Here is a 20,880-nt window from a genome sequence, read left to right on the forward strand (position 1 = left end):
TTAATTATTATTATTATCATTATTATTATTATTTTAAGAAATTTCAGTGCTAGTTTAGTTTAATATTTAATATTCACAGCCAAATCGAACATGATTCTTGCAGCTTTGCTAGAAGTTACTTAATGAAGAGAGATCCAAAGCCATGCCATTTTTATGTGCTTGATTTTGGATTACTTTTTTTTCTCTGTAGCCTGGGCGTACATTTTTTTTTACTGGTAAAAAAAAAAAATATTTGTGTTAATGTTGACCTGATTGACAAAATAAAATTGATACATGGACCAATTTAAAAAAAATCATGAAACCTAAAAAACAAATTGAAAAAAAAAGAGGAAATGAAGTTAAGATTCTAGTTAATCAAATGGAAAAGAATAAAAGTAAAAAAAAAATAAAGTGACCTAGATCAACTTGATTAATGCAAGCAAGTCATGAGACTAACATAAGTAATTATAAATCAAATAAAAAAAAAGCTAAAGTTGAATTCTATACAAATCCAACGTAGAAGGATGAATTTAAAAAGATGATCAATTAAAAAAAAATGAAACAAACAAACCAATCTTGTGATTCAATCATGCAAATGAGATAATCGAATAGAAGGTAAACGGAGAAACATCATGCCACTCAATTTCAAAACAACTTAATGCTAAAGGATGAAGCACAAAAAATGTTAAATTTTAAAAGACCGAACCTAAAAAAATCAAGTCAACCTACAAAACTTGCAATCCAAGCGATGAGATCAAGATAGACAAATATAAAGAAAATTAGAGAAAATCATGAAAACCTAATATCAAAAAACCTCAACCTTGAAGGATGGAGCCTAAAAAAAAAATCAATTCCCAACCAGTATAATGTTGAAGGATGTGTTATAACCCATTTCTAGGTTATTCCTTAATTTTTTTAAAAAAATAAATAAAATAAAATAAAATAACAATAGCAAGAAGATTGGTATTTTGGTAAAAACAAGTTAGTAGAATTTCAAATGTAGAAAAAAATCAAGCTGTAATTTTGGATGGAATCGAGAGCATACTTGTACTCCATTATACCCGGAACTAAAAAGACAATGCAAATTCAAGGTCAAGTTACATGATTATTGAACGAATCTGTATAAAAATTAAGCCTAAGAATATAATTAGATTTTTAATAAGCTAATTTGATTTAATCATTGACCAAATTAAAATTTAATTATATTTAATAATTAATTTGGGTCTAATTGAAGGATTTAATTAGATGTAAGGACTTAATTATATTTTAAATGAGTCAAATTAATTTTATTAAGGGCTTAATTGATGAAAAATTAAGTTTGGAAGCCTAATTTGGGCTTAATTGTGAAAATTGAAATTTTTGGAGATCAAGTTTGATTTTTACCAAGTTAATTCATTCAAATTATGGGTATAACTGCAACAAAATCAAAGTTTTCAGGTCAATTAAGGGTTAAATTAAAAAAATTCATAGCCAAAGATCATTTTGCAGAAGATGCCGACCTATGATAACTCAATTTATTGAAATCAGGGGTGAAATTGAAGAAAATTAAAAGTTTAATGGTCAATTGAAGGTCAAATTGTACAAATTCAAGAACAAGGACCAAAATAAAAAAGACATTGAAATCTAGAGCTGACATTAAACTTCACCAGGTGAAAATTGCATAAAATTGAAAGTTTAAGGCTAATTAAGGGTGCAATTGAAAGAAATTAAAAGATGAAGGACCAAATCAAACTTTGGCCAAATTCCTAAATTTAAACCCTAAATCCTTAAAACGAAAATGTTTTGAATAGTAAGAAAAAAGGACCAGACGACGCGTCGTGGCCTTTTATTTTTCCAGGAAAAGCTACTTGAGCTTTATCTCTCCACCAAATTTGACAAAAGTTGCATACAAAATGATGGACCTAACATCTGACTACACATTAGTGTGGTCATTTCTAGCCAATTAACGCTACAACGATTATGACACCGCTTTAAAATGGCTAACCTAACCAGCCCTTTTGCAATAACTTTAGTAGTTTATGATGGCTACTTTGAGCCAACAGTTGAGATTTTAATTAAGGGCCAAGATTTGACACAATTATAGATTTGAGCCAAGATTTTATGGCATGAAGAGGAAGAATATTGGGGGTAAAAATTGAAAAAATAGCCTTCCCCTTAGTTTTTTCTGCCATTATCATCTTCCCCTTTTTTCCCCCACCGTGTTCCCAAATGCCATCACCTCAACACCGCCATGACTAGGTGTAACCAACTTCCTCCACTAACCCATCCTTTCACCTACGACAAGGGTAGCTGCCACAAACTTATTTCCCTCCGCCACAAGTTTTCTCCCAACAGCCAACGCTAGCATCAGTCGCAAGCGTCTCCACCCATAACTCCACCACCAGTCGACAACAAGAGCAACCAGACACTCCCTCTATGCCAGGTAATCCACTCCTCTTTTCTTCTCCATCTTCTTCCCCTTGAAGGTTCGACTCCTGCATGCAGAATGAGAATTTGTTCTGTATGCAAGGAATGAATTATAATTAATATAGTTGTTAGGCATGAAAACAACCATGTTGGCCTGGCCTGGACCCATTTCAGCCCAGCCTAGATGGATGGGCAAGGTCCAGCCCACCAATAAAAAAAGAAGGGTCTATTGGGTTGCTAGTCAGCCCAACCCGATTGGGTCGGGTTGGACCTGTTTTGGCCAAGCCCTCTCGGCTGGGCCAGGTCCAACCCAATTTATAACAACAACAACAACAACAATAATAATATAGTATTATATATATATTATATATACAAAAACAAAAAAAATCCAAAAAATTCCAAGGGTTATTTAAAAAACAATTATGATTTTCATGCATATTTTTCCAATAATTTTACATAATATCGAGCTGTATATTTATATTGTAAGATATAAATCCGGTATTAAAATACCTAGTTTTCTTCAGAACCTGTCTATTTTTTTAAAAAATAAAACATTTTTAAAAATTAATTTCCTCTTAAAAAACAAAAAAAATATTTTGTTTTCATGCATATTACCAAATCCTAAAAGTTTTCTAACTACATATTTTATAAAAAAAAACAAAAATACATTGTTCTCATGTTTTGAAATGAAAAAAAAAAAAGGATATCGTAACTAGTTTATGATTATCCGTTAGGATTTGATTAAAATGTCAAAAACCCTTAACCAATCACTTTGTTCATTTTGTATTAGGGTTTAACAATAGACTTTAATATTTGAAGATGTAAAATTACTCAGTAGAGTATACTCTTAGGTTTTAAAGATACAAAGGAATAAATGTGATGCTATAATTTGGACTTTAGAATGACTACGATTTCATCCAATAAGGTAGAGACTCTCACAAAAGAGATTTATCTTGAACCTTAGAAGAGACCAACAAATAAAAACTTGACCTAGGAAAACAATTAAACAACAATGCAGTTACCTTAGGCATGGTGCACTAAGGGTGATGCATCTTCCCCTTGTACAACCATACCCATACTCTCATAGGCCATAGGTTTTCTAGTAACCATAATACTAGGTGGCGACTCCTGAATCTTATAATCATAATTTTATGATTATACCTAGACCCTTTACTTCTCCAACACCTTTTAGGAGGCATTTTAGCATGTGCTGTCCGATGTCGTTCTGTGATAGGATGACAACTCCACTGGGGAATACCTTATCTAGTGGGACTAAACTTTACTTGTTTGATTGTTCATTAGTTTTGGTCCATTTAATTTTAGCATGTATCTTCACTGCTTTAGCATTTTCACTTCTTGTTCATGCATAAGTATATTAGGTATGGATTAATTTTCTCATGCATTTTAATTTCATAATTGTAGGTTAGCTGGGGAGTAGCGGTCCTCCTCATGACTTTTAGTCAGGGTTCAGATTCGTGAAATATCTAACTATGAGTTGAGTGTTTATTCGGTAATAGCAGTCACATCATGCCCCAACCGCTCCTTGTAAACCCCTATACTACCTTCACATAAGGTGGTCATTAAGTAGTTCATAGACTCTTTTGAAACCAAGTAAAAAGTCTACCCGTCATGTAATGGCCTAAAACCTGCCATTAGGGTATGGATTCCTTAAAAACTCATTTTGCATAAAGATGAACCTTAATAATCCTGAACTCTGTAGGATTTTCTGACCTAAAACCAAGACTTTTCTAAAAAGAGTTTGAGATGATCAGACTACGGGTTTTCACCATCCATACCCAATGTGCATTTGCATCCATACACATACATCCATTCATTATAAATAACATACATGCATGTACTAGGTTGAAATATAGGTCCCTAAAGAGTCTACAACACCCGACTTAAACTGAGAAATATGGAAAATGAAGAGTGTGCTCACTGTGATGCTCATTTCTAAGAAGAGTTAGAGTCTTTAAAATTTAGTGTGGTTTGCCTTACTAACTTACTCGAGCAAGCACTTAGAAATGTCTCTGGTGAAGGACTTTCCAACTAACCTATCACTTTTGTTTAGATCCCAACAACAACTTAACCTAAAGAAAGAATGGGTGTATGTAAGGCCTAACCCACTCCCCTTTGCAGAATATTGTTCACTATGACTTAACCCAACCTGACTTCCACGCCTCATGATTGGCAGCCCACAAGCCCCAAAACGCGTCTTATAAGGTTAGGTACCAACTGCCTTAATATGGCCCGGCTCTAAACACTTTTCTTTCAATGTGGGATGTTACAATCCCTCCACTTTAAGAATGAGTTGTCCTCAACTCTGATACCATATGTAAAGCCCTCATAAATTTTCAGTGCAATCCGACGGTTGGATTGAACTTTATACTTAATAGTGCTAAATTGGTCAGTAGGTGATTTTTATGCAAGAAATATCCAAATTTTCTTGTTTAACCCTTTTATAAAACATATACATTAATCCTCTAAACCCTAGGGGTAATTTTGTCATTTATACATAAACCCCTTGACACGACTAAAAGCTTGATGTCTTCTCCCAAGTGCAGGAGCGTCGAAGTAATAAATAACCCGGCAAGACCGGGGTCGAACCACAGAGAGGTTACTTGTATAAATTATCAATAACAACGCAACAATAACAATAATAACGATAATAATAACAAAAGTAGTACTAGTAATAGTAATAATAATAATAATACTCAGTACGTGGCGTTGTTATACCTGAGAATGATCTAAAAGATCGGGTCACAGGTTTCTAGCCTATATACTGAGTTTATGAACAGATAATAATAATAATAATAATAACAACAACAACAACAATAATAATAAAGAAGAGAAGGAATAAATTAATGAGAACTTTGAGTTGAAAGATTAATGTAAGGATTAAACAATAAATGTCAAGGTTAGAGGATCCACTAATGGTACTTCAAACAAGTATAATATAAACTCTTATTACTCAATTGGAAACCACACATAAAGGAGGTTCCAATCAGATTATAAATTGTTAACATGATTACATTAGTTATCTTATTCGAATAAAGCTAATACTTGTAAATGTTGGCAGGCATTCATGATTATAACTTATGTTAACAACAAATCAAGTTCCTTTCATAGCTCAGGTGTCGGTTATACCATACAGTATGGGCTATGAAAGTGCCAAGTATTTGTTGTACCAAGTGTTATACAACATAAATCTAGATTAACCATTTAACAAGCAAAGTATTAAAAGTGAACAAGATAACAAATATAAAACATGTTAGTATCCAACGTTAAGGTCCATGTTAAGTTTATATTATACTTATTCTTACACCATTAGTGTACCCTTTTCACCTTGACATAATTAACTTAGCTAAACATAATGAAAGAAAGAAACATAAATGAACAAGATAAGAACATAAATGAGAAAGAAGTTAACTAAGTAAAGGAAAGGAAATGAAGTGCATAAACTTGATATTAATGAAAGCAAAATATAAGCAATACAAAGAGAGAAAGCAAGAGCATGATCTTGATCTGAAAACCAAGATGCCTCAATACATGGTAAGTGCCTCTTTTTATAGGCCAAAATTTGGAACTATTGATTTGTTAATTAATTGATGAGTGGGTGGCAACTTTGTGTGTGATTCCATATTTCTTCATTAAAGAAGCAAATGGCTTGTTGCAGAAATGTGTTCCACCATCACTTATTATGGCTCGAGGGATTCCAAATCGACTCAAAATATTGTCTTTCAAAAACTTTATCACTGTTTTGTGATCATTGTTTCGACTTGGAATTGCCTCTATCCATTTTGAAACATAATCTACTGCGACTAATATGTACATGAAACCAAATGATGGAGGAAATGGACCCATGAAATCTATACCCCAACAGTCATAGATCTCAATGACAAGAATAGGATTTAAAGGCATCATGTGATGTTTTGAAATAGATCCCAACTTTTGACAATTTTCACAAGTCTTGCAGAATGCATGTGAGTCTTTGAACATGGTGGGCCAATAAAATCCACTTTGTAAGATTTTTGCAGTTGTCTTTCTTGATGAGAAATGACCCCCACATGCCTTAGAATGACAAAAATTAATGACACTACTTACCTCATTGTCAGGACTGCATCTTCGAAATATTTGATCAGGACAATATTTGAATAAATAAGGGTCATCCCAATAAAAGTTCTTCACTTCGTTCAAGAACTTTCTTTTGTTTGGGTACTCCAATGAGTTGGCAATTGTCCTGAAACAAGAAAATTAACAATATTAGCAAACCAAGGCATCGTAGAAACGGAAAATAAAGATTCATCGGGAAAGTAGTCATCGATTGGTGTGATGTCAGATTTCGAATCTGTTGTCAATCTTGACAAATGATCTGCAACAACATTTTCGGTGCCTTTCTTGTCTTTGATTGTGATATCAAATTCTTGAAGTAACAAAATCCGCCGCACCAATCTAGCCTTAGAATCTTTCTTAGAAAGAAGATATTTCAATGTTGCATGATCACTAAAACAACAAACAAGTGAGCCAAACAAGATAAGATCTGAATTTATCACAAGCAAATACTACTGCAAATAATTCTTTTTCAGTGGTGGTGTAATTCATTTGAGCACTATTTAAAGTTTTACTTGCATACGAAATCACATAAAGCTTCTTATCTTTTCTTTGTCCCAAGACAGCACCCACGACATAATCACTAGCGTCACACATTATTTTAAAAGGTAATGACCAATCAGGAGGTTGAATGACAGGAGCAGAAGTAAGCACGTTTTTAAGTTTAACAAAGGCTTCTTCACAATGTTCAGTCCATTCAAAAATATTATCCTTTGTTAGAAGGTTACTCAAGGGTTTAGATATTACACTAAAATCTTTGATGAATCTTCTGTAAAAACCAGCATGTCCTAAGAATGATCTAACATCTTTAACAGATTTTGGTGTTGGTAAGTTGGCAATTAACTCGATTTTAGATTTGTCAACCTCAATTCCTTTCGATGAAACAATGTGACCAAGTACAATGCCGTTTGTTACCATAAAGTGACATTTTTCCCAATTTAGTACAAGATTCTTTTCTTCACACCTGCTCAAAACCTTTTCTAAGTTAGTCAAACAATCATCAAATGAATCACCAAAAACAGAAAAATCATCCATAAAAATTTCAAGAAAACGTTCAACCATATCACTAAATATGCTAAGCATGCATCTTTGAAACGTGGCTGGTGCATTACATAATCCAAAATGCATTCTTCGATATGCAAAAGTACCAAATGGACATGTGAAAGTAGTCTTCTCTTGATCTTCCAATGCAATTTCAATTTGATTGTAACCTGAATAGCCATCTCGGAAACAATAAAATTCATGACCTGCAACTCTTTCTAGGATTTGATCCATGAAAGGTAAAGGGAAATGATCTTTTCTAGTCATAGAATTAAGTTTCCTATAGTCAATGCACATGCGTCAACCAGTAACAGTCCTAGTTGGAATTAACTCATTTTTCTCATTCGTTATCACAGTGACTCCAGACTTTTTGGGTACAACTTGGGTAGGACTTACCCATTTGCTGTCAGAAATAGGATAAATGATTCCATTATCTATAAGCTTAATGACTTCATTTTTCACTACTTCTTTCATATTAGGATTAAGCCTTCGTTGCATTTCTCTAGAGGGTTTAGCATTTTCCTCCAAATAAATCCTGTGTGTGCAAATCAAAGGGCTAATTCCTTTTATGTCAGCTATGGTCCAACCTAATGCATTTTTATGCATTTTCAGAGTCTGTAATAACTTACCTTCTTGATGTGCATTAAGTTTGGAAGAGATTATTACCGGAAAAGTTTCATTTTCTCCCAAAAATGAGTATTTGAGATTAAATGGTAACGACTTCAATTCAGGTTTTGGTGGTTGAACACTTGAAGGTATGAGCTCAATTGATCGTGGTGGCAATTCTTCAATTTGTGGTCTCCAATTGCATGCCTTTGATTCCTGAAAGTAGACCATTTGCAAATCATCAGATTCATCAATCTCAGTTTCACAAGAAGTGGTTTGAAATTGATCATGAACTAATTTTTCAATAAAGTCCACTTCCTGTAAATCATTATCATCTCCAGGTTGCTTGTAAATGTTGAAAATATTCATCTCCAATGTCATGTTTCCAAATGATAGCTTCATCAGTCCATTCCTACAATTAATCAATGCATTAGAAGTGGCAAGAAATGGACGTCCTAAAATGACAGGAATTGAATTACATGCTTCAACAGGTTGTGTATCCAAGACAACAAAATCTACAGGGTAAATGAATTTATCAACTTGTACTAACACATCCTCAACTATTCCTCTAGGCACTTTTATAGATCTATCGGCAAGTAAAAGAGTTATAGAGGTTGGTTTTAACTCACCTAGATTGAGACTTTGAAAGACTGAATATGAAAGTAAATTCACACTAGCTCCAAGATCAAGTAAGGCTCTTTCAATTTTATGTTCTCCAATAAAGCAAGAAATTGTAGGACAACCAGGGTCTTTATATTTCAAAGCATTATTGTTTTGAAGAATGGCACTTACTTGTTCGGCTAAAAAGGCTTTCTTTTTCACATTCAGTTTTCTCTTCACAGTGCATAGATCTTTCAAAAATTTAGCATAGGAAGGAACCTGTTTAATAGCATCCAACAAAGGTATATTGATCCTTACCTGTTTGAAAGTTTCAAAGATTTCAGAGTTGTGATTGACTTTCCTTTGTTTGGTCATGGCATGAGGAAATGGAAGTGCTGGCGGGGAATTAACCTTCTCTTTGCAATGTTCAGGTTCAACCCCTTCCTTACCCTCAGAGATAGACTGATCATCTTTCTCACAAGGTTCAAGAATGGGTTTTTCAATAACCTTACCACTACGAAGAGTGATGACTGATTTGACTTGATCCATGTGTTGGCTTCCAGAACTACTCGCATTTGCATTGTATTGCCCCTTTGGATTTTGTTGTGGTTGAGATGGAAACTTACCTTTCTCTTGGAAACTGAGAGCAGATGTTAACTTTGCAAGAGCATCTTTAAAATCTGTCATGCTTTGAGCAAGTTGAGTGTTGATTGTCTCCTGCTTTTCAATGAATGCATGCAATGTTTCCTCAAGATTTCTTCTAGGAGGTGGAGCATAAGGAGGTGCATATCCATGAGAATTATGGTGTGCTTGAAACGGTGGTTGTGAAGTTTGTGCATTGTTGCTATCACTCTTCCAACTAAAATTTGGGTGATTTCTCCAACCAGGGTTATACGTTTGGGAGTATGGGTTATGGTTCGGTCTTTGGAAACTGTTTAAAGCATGGGCTTGTTCATGGAGGCATTCCTTAAAAGAAGGCAAAGTTGGACAATCATTTGTTGAGTGTTCCTTGGTTTCACATATTTGACACACAATGTCTTGAACATATTTTAATTGACCACTCTTTTTCAATTCAAGTGCTTCGACTTTTCTAGCTAAAGATGCAAACTTGGCTTGGAGGTCATGATCTTCCCTAAGGTTGTGCATACCTCCACTAGATGTATGAGGTTGAGTTTTACTTGGTGCCTCATAAGTACCTGTGATGTCCCAATTTTGAGCATTTTCGGCTAGCAAGTCTAGGTACTCCATTGCTTCATTAGGGTCTTTATCTTCGAAAGTTCCATTGCACATCAATTCACCCATTTGCCTATCCTAGGTGTTAAACCTTCATAAAAATATGAAACCAATCTCCATGTTTCAAAACCATGATGTGGGCAAGTATTAAGCAAATCTCGATACCTATCCCAACATTGGTAAAATGTTTCTCCTGGCTTTTGAGTGAAAGTGATAATTTGTCTTTTGAAAGAGTTTGTTCTGTGAGATGGAAAAAACTTCTTTAAAAATTGTTGTTGCATTTCATCCCAAGCACGAATGGATCCTGGTCTCAAATTTTGTAGCCATGTTTTAGCTTTATCTTTTAATGAAAAAGGAAAAAGCTTTAATCGAATGGTGTTCATGCTACAATTTGAGTCATTATATGTATTACAGACCTCCTCAAATTCCCTTAAATGCAAGTATGGATTTTCTAAGTCTAAGCCATGAAAAGATGGTAAAAGTTGAATAATGCCTGGCTTAAAATTAAAATGAGATGCATCAGGAGGGAAAACTATGCATGAGGGTGCACTTGTTCTTGTGGGATTCATGTGGTCTCTAAGTGTTCTCATACGGTTATTCTCATTATTCTCATTATGAAGCGATTGATTATCTTCTTCGGCCATATTTTCTGAAAATGATGAGGATACCCTACAAAGTCGACCACTTAATGTACGTGACCAAACTCGCATGCACGTGTAAAAAGAGAATAAAAGGAAGAAAAGAAAAATAGAAGAAAAAGAAACAAAACAAAACAAATAAAACAAAAGTTAGATAAAATGAAAAGTAAAAAGAGAAAATAAATTAAATATTATAATTTAAACAAGAATTTACCTCCCCGACAACGACGCCAAAAACTTGACACGACCAAAAGCTTGATGTCTTCTCCCAAGTGCATGAGCATCGAAGTAATAAATAATTCGGCAAGACCGGGGTCGAACCACAGAGAGGTTAATTGTATAAATTATAAATAACAACGCAACAATAACAATAATAATGATAATAATAACAAAGTAGTACTAGTAATAGTAATAATAATAATAATAATAATACTCAGTACGTGGCGTTGTTATACCTGAGAAATGATCTAAAAGATCGGGTCACAGGTTTCTAGCCTATATACTGAGTTTATGAACAGATAATAATAATAATAATAATAATAATAATAATAATAACAACAACAAGGAAGAAATTAATGAGAACTTTGAGTTGAAAGATTAATGTAAGGATTAAACAATAAATGTCAAGGTTAGAGGATCCACTAATGGTACTTCAAACAAGTATACTATAAACTCTTATTACTCAATTGGAAACCACATATAAAGGAGGTTCCAATCAGATTATAAATTGTTAACATGATTACATTAGTTATCTTATTCGAATAAAGCTAATACTTGTAAATGTTGGCAGACATTCATGATTATAACTTATGTTAACAACAAATCAAGTTCCTTTCATAGCTCAGGTGTCGGTTATACCATACAGTATGGGCTATGAAAGTGCCAAGTATTTGTTGTACCAAGTGTTATACAACATAAATCTAGATTAACCATTTAACAAGCAAAGTATTAAAAGTGAACAAGATAACAAATATAAAACATGTTAGTATCCAACGTTAAGGTCCATGTTAAGTTTATATTATACTTATTCTTACACCATTAGTGTACCCTTTTCACCTTGACATAATTAACTTAGCTAAACATAATGAAAGAAAGAAACATAAATGAACAAGATAAGAACATAAATGAGAAAGAAGTTAACTAAGTAAAGGAAAGGAAATGAAGTGCATAAACTTGATATTAATGAAAGAAAAATATAAGCAATACAAAGAGAGAAAGCAAGAGCATGATCTTGATCTGAAAACCAAGATGCTTCAGTACATGGTAAGTGCCTCCTTTTATAGGCCAAAATTTGGAACTATTGATTTGTTAATTAATTGATGAGTGGGTGGCCACATCTTGACTTGGTGACAATCCTTATCTTCTTGTCTGAATAAGATGTCATTGCTAACATCATAATTTGCCCAGAATCCTCAAGAATGTTCTAGGAAATGGTCTCAGCTTTCCAACAAAAAAAAGATGAGGTCATTTGGACTTCTAGAACTCAAGATATGGGTTGAACACTAAATAGTGTCTGGGCTGCAGGACAGCTTCAGACTTCTTCGTTGTTCCTTCAGTTTGGACTTCAAAACGGCCTTTTTAAATCTTGGGCTCCCATGAAAGTTGTAGGCCTTTGTCTTACCTTTCCATCCATATAAAATGGACCTAAATCCGAGATCTAGAGCTCCAGATATGATCCAATTACCGAGCAATGTTCCGGTTTGGACTGCACCGCCATCTCTTTTCTAAGTTTGGCCATCTCTTTCTCCTTTCACTTTCAATACTTAAACTCATCAATAAATCCTTTTATTTATGTGATAGGCTTGCATTTAAGATGAGCATTTACCATAAATTAAGGTATCTTATAGTATCAAACTTGTTATTATAAAACATGTTTTAGTTAAGGAGTTATTGATACTTCAAGTGCAAAATGATGATATAAAACCTTGATAAACATGCACTTTTATGTTCTAATCACCCCTAACCTTCTGTTATTTGAACATTGACCCCTCTTAGTCTTATGTATTTGTTTTGTCCCTATAAAATTTTTTTTTTCCTAACAATTTAGCACTATATTCACTTTTCATTTCATTAATTTCACCATTTTTATCTTGATTTAGGTTTCTTTAATTTAATTTAACCTATTTTACTATCGATTAAATTTCTCATATTTTAGTAACCTAGAAAAATTATAACCGAGGGTTTACATTCCTCCATCCTTATAAAATTTCATCCTCGAAATTTAAGATTCATACCTATTTGTGAAACAATTTTTGGATTCTTTTTCATCATTTTGGACACCCATATCCACGTTTCTTTTGCAATTTAAGAACTCTTTCGTAATTTTTTTTTCTACAGGAACTGTCTTATTCCCTAATTCCTTTACATGTCGATCAAAATCCTCATTGGTGGCACATCCACAGTCAAATCATCTCAGATCTTAATAGGAACTTATGGCGACACCTTTGTGGAATCTAACTCGAATTCCACCCCAATCCTAATATATTAATCTTACATGCCTTCTATATTCAGGAAAATTAAACCGTCAATCTAATTATTATTATTATTGTAAAAGTTTTGGCCATATATATAGAAATTCAAAGCAACCCATTTTCAACCTTTCAAATCAATCTCCACACATGTTCATCAAATTCCCACACTAGCTTTTAGCAAATCATTTTGGTTACCAATTCATCTACTCTATATAATCATTGGTCAAGTCATTCAATCACTACTTCAATCACTAACTAACTTATCTCTCCCAAGTATGTATCCACCTCATGCACATAATTTGCATTTAATTATTCCTTACTTAATTATTTTACATTTCAAAGATATATCAATAATGGTTCAACTATCACCATTCAACATATCTTTATTCATTCATTTAACAACGAACACACATTCTATTTTAAACCGTCGTTCCTTAAAGGATATGTGTGTGTGTGTGTGTGAATTCATTTTCTCAAAACATAACAATGATTCCATACATCATTAATCAATTTACAATGAAATTTACACATTAATTTCATCATCATTTCATATAATTTATATAAATTCCAATACATAACTTCAACTCAAAATGTAAACTGTAACATCTCCCATTTCTTCCCAACATAAAGGGGTATGACACTTTTAGTCATACAATGCTTCAAAAAAGTCATTCCTATATTCCTAATAACTATTGTTATACATGAATTCCACTAGAGGCAAGTATTCTTCCTAACTCCCTTCAAAGTCTATTATACATGTCGTCAACAAATCCTCTAAAGTCTGAATGGTTCTCTCGGTTAGTAAGTCTGTTTGTGGGTGGAATGTAGTGCTTAACTTCAATTCCATCCCCATAGCATTTTGAATTATTGGCCATAATCTAGATGTGAACCTTGGGTCACGGTCAAACATAATAGATATTGACACTCCATGCAACCTTACAACCTTTTTAACATACAATTTGACCAATTTATCTATTGGGTCAACCATCCTTAGTGGTAGAAAAAAGGGCTAACTTAGTTAAACGGTCCACAATCACCCAAATTGCATCATTCCACTTTTTTTCCTTGTCAACCTTTACGGTTTCACCTTTACATTGTAAAGAACTAGTTTAAACTGTTCCATTATGTGTTGTCTAGCAGCAACCCTTTATATGGAATCCCACCATTAAAACTATTACCTTCTGCATACAATTATATTAGCAAAATTCAGCCACCATTCTCACTCCATCATGATGTTGTTAAAACCATAAATCATACATCATTAAGCTATCCATCATGATGTTTGTTTGTCCGTAACTTATTTATCAAAATAACTACTTCGTCTCCCCCTTTAAGGCCTTCATCTTAGTTCTCATTCCTGGGATTCTAAACTATATTCACCACCCTTGGTTCTTCAGACTTGTATAAATTTTAAATTTGTCTATGCTCCCTTCACTTTCATTGTACTATGATTTTTTTTTGTTCTATTTGTATGGATTATCTTAAACCACTCTCATTACGTGACTTCTAAGCGCACTCCATCATCCTTATTGATCATATTACAAGATGTGTATCATCTTATACTACAAACGTAACATCCCTTTTTATGCACAACTTTCATTTATCCCAAACATTCTCGGTAGGAATACTATTTGGTATAGTACTTCATGTGATATTTTGCTGAAAATGGTTCAACCATCATCATTTTTTTGTAATAAAATATTCAAAACAAGTACAAAATGAGCATTTCGTTGCAATTCATGTGCAGAACCCCATTTCACCACTTCCTCCTTTTATTTCCTATTTAACCGGATTTTCCATTTAAGAAAATCATACATAATCCCTTACATTTTCTTATCAACTTTCTACACATTTACTTGAGTCTACAAACATATTAAACCTTTTCAAAACACAACTTCCAGAATTCTCCGTACTATAGATAGTTAGCTTCCATACATTTCTACATTTGCTAGCTAATTTCTACAAATTCAAAAGAATCAAGGGCAAAGACAATTTTCCCATTGTCTTGGAACCATTTTGAAAAAGATTATGTGCTTTCTCCTCCCCCTTTTCTGCACTTTCTAAGGTGAACTGATTAGTACTTAAAAGTACATTTTTATCAAGGTTTTATATCATCATTTTGCACTTGAAGTATCAATAACTCCTTAACTAAAACATGTTTTATAATAACATACCTAATAATATAAGATACCTTTGATTTATGGTAAATGTTCATCTTAAATGCAGGCCTATCACATAAATGAAAGGATTAATTGATGAGTTTAAGTATTGAAATTGAAAGGACAAAGAGAGGGCCAAACTTAGAAAAAAGATGTTGGTGTAGTCCAAACTAGAACACTATTCGGTAATGGGATCATATCTCGAGTTCTAGATGTCCAAATGACCTTAAATTTTTGAAAAAAATTTGGTAAGACATACGCCTATAACTTTCATGTGGAGTCCAAGATTTAAAAAAGCCGTTTTCAAGTCCAAATTATAGTAACAACAGAGAAGTCCGAATCTATCCTATAGCCCAGATATTGTTCAGTGTTCAGCCTATATCTTGGGTTCTAGAAGTCTAAATGACCTAAATTTTTTTTTCCTGGAATGATAAGACAATTTCCTATAACTTTCATGAGTACAGGTGGTTCCAATTTTGATGCTAGCAGAAACGTTTTATTCAAAGAAGATAAGGATTTTCACCAAGTCAAGAGTTGACCAACCACTCAACAATTAGTCATCAAATCAATAGTTTCAAATTTTGGCCTATAAAAGGAGGCATTTGCCATGCATTTAAGGGCTTGGTTGTTCAAATCAAGAACTTGCTCTTGCTATCTCTCTCTCTCTCTCTTTTTTTTTTTTTTGTAATTCATAAGTTTTGCTTTCATTAATATCTTGTTTATGCTTTTCATTTCCTTTCCTTTACTTAGTTAACTTGTATCTTATTTATGTTCTTATTTTGTTTATTTACATTTCTCTTCTTCATTATGTTTAGCTAAGTTTATTATGTCAAGGTGAAAAGGTTACACTAATGGTGTAAGAATAAGTATGGTGTAAACTCAACATGGACCTTAATGTTTAATATTAACATGTCTTATCTTTTTATCTTACTAATTCTTAATACCTTGCTTGTTAAATGGTTAATCTAGATTTGTGTTGTATAACACTTGGTACAACAAATGCTTGGTACTCTCATAGCCCAACCGTATGGTATTACCTACACATGCACCATGAAAGGAACTTGATTTGTTGTTAACATAAGTTAGCATAATTTATTCCTGATAATATTTAAAAGTTTGGTGTCACGTAAATAAGATAATTAATATGATCATGTTAACAATTTATAATGAGCTATTAATGACAAATAATCCAATTGGAACCTTGTGGTAAGGTTATTGAAAAACCCACTTTTGAACCTTGTGAGAAAGATGATGAGTTAATCTCTGAGGGTAAGGAAGGGGTTGAATCTGAACATTGCAAAGAAAAGACTGATTCCCTGTCAGCACTTCAATTTCCTTATACCATGACCAAACAAAGGAAAGTCAATCACAAGTCTGAAAATCCTTGAAACTTTCAAACAGGTAAGGATCAATATACCTTTGTTGGATGCTATTAAACATGTACCTTCCTATGCTAAAATTTTGAAAGATCTATGCACTGTGAAGAGAAAACTGAATGTGAAAAAGAAAGCATTTTTAGCTGAACAAGTAAGTGCTATTCTTCAGAACAATAATGCTTTGAAATATAAAGACCCTGGTTGTCCTACAATTTCTTGTTTTATTGAAGAACATAAAATTGAAAGAGCTTTACTTGATCTTGGAGCTAGTGTGAATTTACTTCCATATTCGATTTTTCAAAGTCTCAATCTAGGTGAGTTAAAACCAACTTCTGTAACTCTTTTACTTGCTGATAGATATGTAAAAGTGCCTAGAGGAATAGTTGAGTATATGTTAGTACAGGTTTATAAATTCATTTACCCTGTAAATTTTGTTGTCTTGGATACATAACCCGTTGAAGCATGTAATTCAATTCCTGTTATTTTAGGACGTCCATTTCTTGCAACTTCTAATGCATTGATTAATTGTAGGAATGGACTGTTGAAGCTATCATTTGGAAACATGACATTGAAGATGAATATTTTCAACATTTGCAAGCAACCTGGAGATGATAATGATTTACAAGAAGTGGACTTTATTGAAAAATTAGTTCATGATCAATTTCAAACCACTTCCAGTGAAATTGAGATTAATGAACCTGACGAGTTGCAAATGGTCTATTTTCAAGAAGAAGCAAAGGCATGTAATTGGAGACCACAAATTGAAGAATTGCCACCACGATCAATTGAGTCTATACCTTCAAGTGTTCAACCACCAAAACCTTATTTGAAGTCGTTACCATTCAATCTCAAATACTCTTTTTTGGGAGAAAATGAAACTTTTCCGGTAATAATCTCTTCCAAACTTAATGCACATCAAGAAGGTAAGTTATTACAAACTCTGAAAATGCACAAAAATGTATTAGGATGGACCATAGATGACATAAAAGGAATTAGTCCTTTGATTTGCACACATAGGATTTATTTGGAGGAAAATGCTAAACCCTCTAGAGAAATGCAATGAAGACTTAATCCTAATATGAAAGAAGTAGTGAAAAATGAAGTCATTAAGCTTCTAGATAATGGAATCATTTATCCTATTTCTGACAGCAAATGGGTAAGTCCTACCCAAGTTGTACCCAAAAAGTCTGGAGTGACTATGATAACAAATGAGAAAAATGAGTTAATTCCAACTAGGACTATTACTGGTTGGTGCATGTGCATTGACTATAGAAAACTTAATTTAATGACTAGAAAATATCATTTCCCTTTACATTTCATGGATCAAATCCTAGAAAGAGTTGTAGGTCATGAATTTTATTGTTTCCTAGATGGCTACTCAGGTTACAACCAAATTGAAATTGCATTGGAAGATCAAGAAAAGACTACTTTCACATGTCCATTTGGTAATTTTGCATATCGAAGAATACCTTTTGGATTATGTAATGCACTAGCCACATTTCAAAGATGCATGCTTAGCATATTCAATGATATGGTTGAACGTTTCCTTGAGATTTTTATGAATGATTTTTCTGTTTTTGGTGATTCATTTGATGATTGTTTAATTAGCTTGGAAAAGGTTTTGAACAGGTGTGAATAGAAGAATCTTGTACTGAATTGGGAAAAATGTCACTTTATGGTAACAAATGGCATTATACTTGGTCACATTGTTTCATTAAAAGGAATTGAGGTTGACAAATCTAAAATTGAGTTAATTGCCAACTTACCAATACCAAAATATGTTAAAGATGTTAGATCATTCTTAGGACATGCTGGTTTTTACATAAGGTTCATCAAAGATTTTAGTGTAATATCTAAGCCCTTGAGTAACCTTCTAACAAAGGATAATATTTTTGAATGGACTAAACATTGTGAATAAGCCTTTGTTAAACTTAAAAACTTGCTCACTTTTGCTCCTGTCATTCAACCTTCTGATTGGTCACTACCTTTTGAAATAATATGTGACACTAGTGATTATGCCGTGGGTGCTGTCTTGAGACAAAGAAAAAATAAGAAACCTTGTGTGATTTACTATGCAAGTAAAACTTTAAATAATGCTCAAATGAATTACACTTCCACTGAAAAGAAATTACTTGCAATAGTATTTACATGTGACAAGTTCAGATCTTATCTTGTTAGTTCACCTGTTGTCGTTTTTAGTGATCATGTAGCTTTGAAATATCTTCCTTCAAAAAAGGATTCTAAGGCTAGATTGGTACGATGGATTTTGTTACTTCAAGAATTTAATATCACAACCAAAGACAAGAAAGGCACCGAAAATGTTGTTGCAGATCATTTTTCAAGATTGACAACTGATTCGAGATCTGACATCACACTAATCAATGACTACTTTTCTGATGAATCTTTATTTTCTATCTCTACAATGCCTTAGTTTGCTAATATTGTTAATTTTCTTGTTTCAGGATAATTGCCAACTCATTGGAATACCCAAGACAAAAGAAAGTTTTTGAACGAAGTGAATAACTTTTATTGGGATGACCCTTATTTATTCAAATATTTTCTTGATCAAATATTTTAAAGATGCATTTCTGACAATGAGGTAAGTAGTGTCATTAAATTTTGTCATTCTAAGGCATGTGGGGGTCATTTCTCATCAAGAAAGACAACTCCAAAAATCTTACAAAGTGGATTTTACTGGCCCACCATGTTCAATGACTCACATGCATTCTGCAAGACTTGTGAAAATTGTCAAAAGTTGGGATCTATTTCAAAACGTCACATGATGCCTTTAAATCCTATTCTTATCATTGAGATCTTTGACTGTTGGGATATAGATTTCATGGGTCCATTTCCTCCATCATTTGGTTTCTTATACATATTAGTCGCAGTAGATTATGTTTCAAAATGGATAGAGACAACTCTGAGTCGAAACAATGATCATAAAACAGTGATAAAGTTTTTGAAAGAAAACATTTTAAGTCGATTTGGAATCCTTCGAGCCATGATAAGTGATGGTGGAACACATTTCTGCAACAAGCCATTTGAGTCTTTAATGAAGAAATATGGAATCACACACAAATTTGTCACCCCTTATCACCCTCACACAAATTTGCCACCCCTTATCACCCCTTATATGAAGAAATATATAAAGATTGATTCTTTTTTTTTTTCTCACATTGTTTTTATGTTTCTTTTTTTGTGTGACTTTTGTTTTGCTAGTCTCTCACCCTGGTCAAATGGCAGATAACGGTACTTTGTGACTCTTAAGTCGGTTCTTTCAGTTTCTCATGATAACTGATATTTGTGTATATATTTGTGCAATTCTTTGCTCTTTCTCTTTTCTTTGCATCTTGTCTCAAATTCTCATTTGAAAATGGACACCACTCTTGAAAAATTGAAAAAGTATTTTCCCACTCTGCCTCAAAATATGATTACAAAAATTTACCGTGCTAGATATGCAAGATTGAGGTTGTTGATGAATCATGGAATTTCTAAAGATATTCGCTGGCTGATTGAAGCAAAGGTCTGATTATCAGGTGAGTCCTTCAATTCTTTCATTTCATACATGCCTAGAACAAGTAAAAAACACTTTTGCGAAGAAACGTCATGCAAAATGACTGAAAGTCTGTTACAGATGTGCTAGATGGACTTGTAATGCCACATGTTGTTCTTTAGGAATGATATCTGTAAACCATGAAGATAAAATACAATTCATTAGGGATGGCCTGAGTAAGGGGTCTTTAGATAATCTTTTATTGACTCTTAAGACGCACCCTAGTGGAGATGTGCATCGTGCAATTCATGATTTATGGTCACAATTCCATAAAGAACATGCTCGACTTAGTCTTGGGAATCAAACTAAAAAAGACCCTGTTTGCCAGTTTTTAAGAAAACTGGATGGGAAGCCTATCCCCCACCCATAGAGGGCGTTTAAGTTGTTCTTGGACGTAAAACCAAAGAAAGACGTGAGCCACAATCACAACTACCTATACATACATATGCTTTTTCAAAATAAATAAATAAATAAAAAGAGAGAGAGAGTGTGTGAGACTACAGCTGACCTACATATAGGTGGTATGATTGCATTTTTAATTTCTCATTTATAAATTCTTCTCTTCCTTCCCTTCATTTCTACTGAACCCATACATTCATCAAATATAGAAGTGTGTATAAATGGCAAATTCCTCAAGTCATCACATAAGAAATTTTTGTGTTTTTGGTGGATCCGGTCCTGGGAAAGAAAAAGAGTTTTTAGAATCAA

The sequence above is a fragment of the Populus alba genome, chromosome 18 (genome assembly GCF_005239225.2).
Source record: "Populus alba chromosome 18, ASM523922v2, whole genome shotgun sequence".
In the NCBI taxonomy this organism is placed as follows: Eukaryota; Viridiplantae; Streptophyta; class Magnoliopsida; order Malpighiales; family Salicaceae; genus Populus; species Populus alba.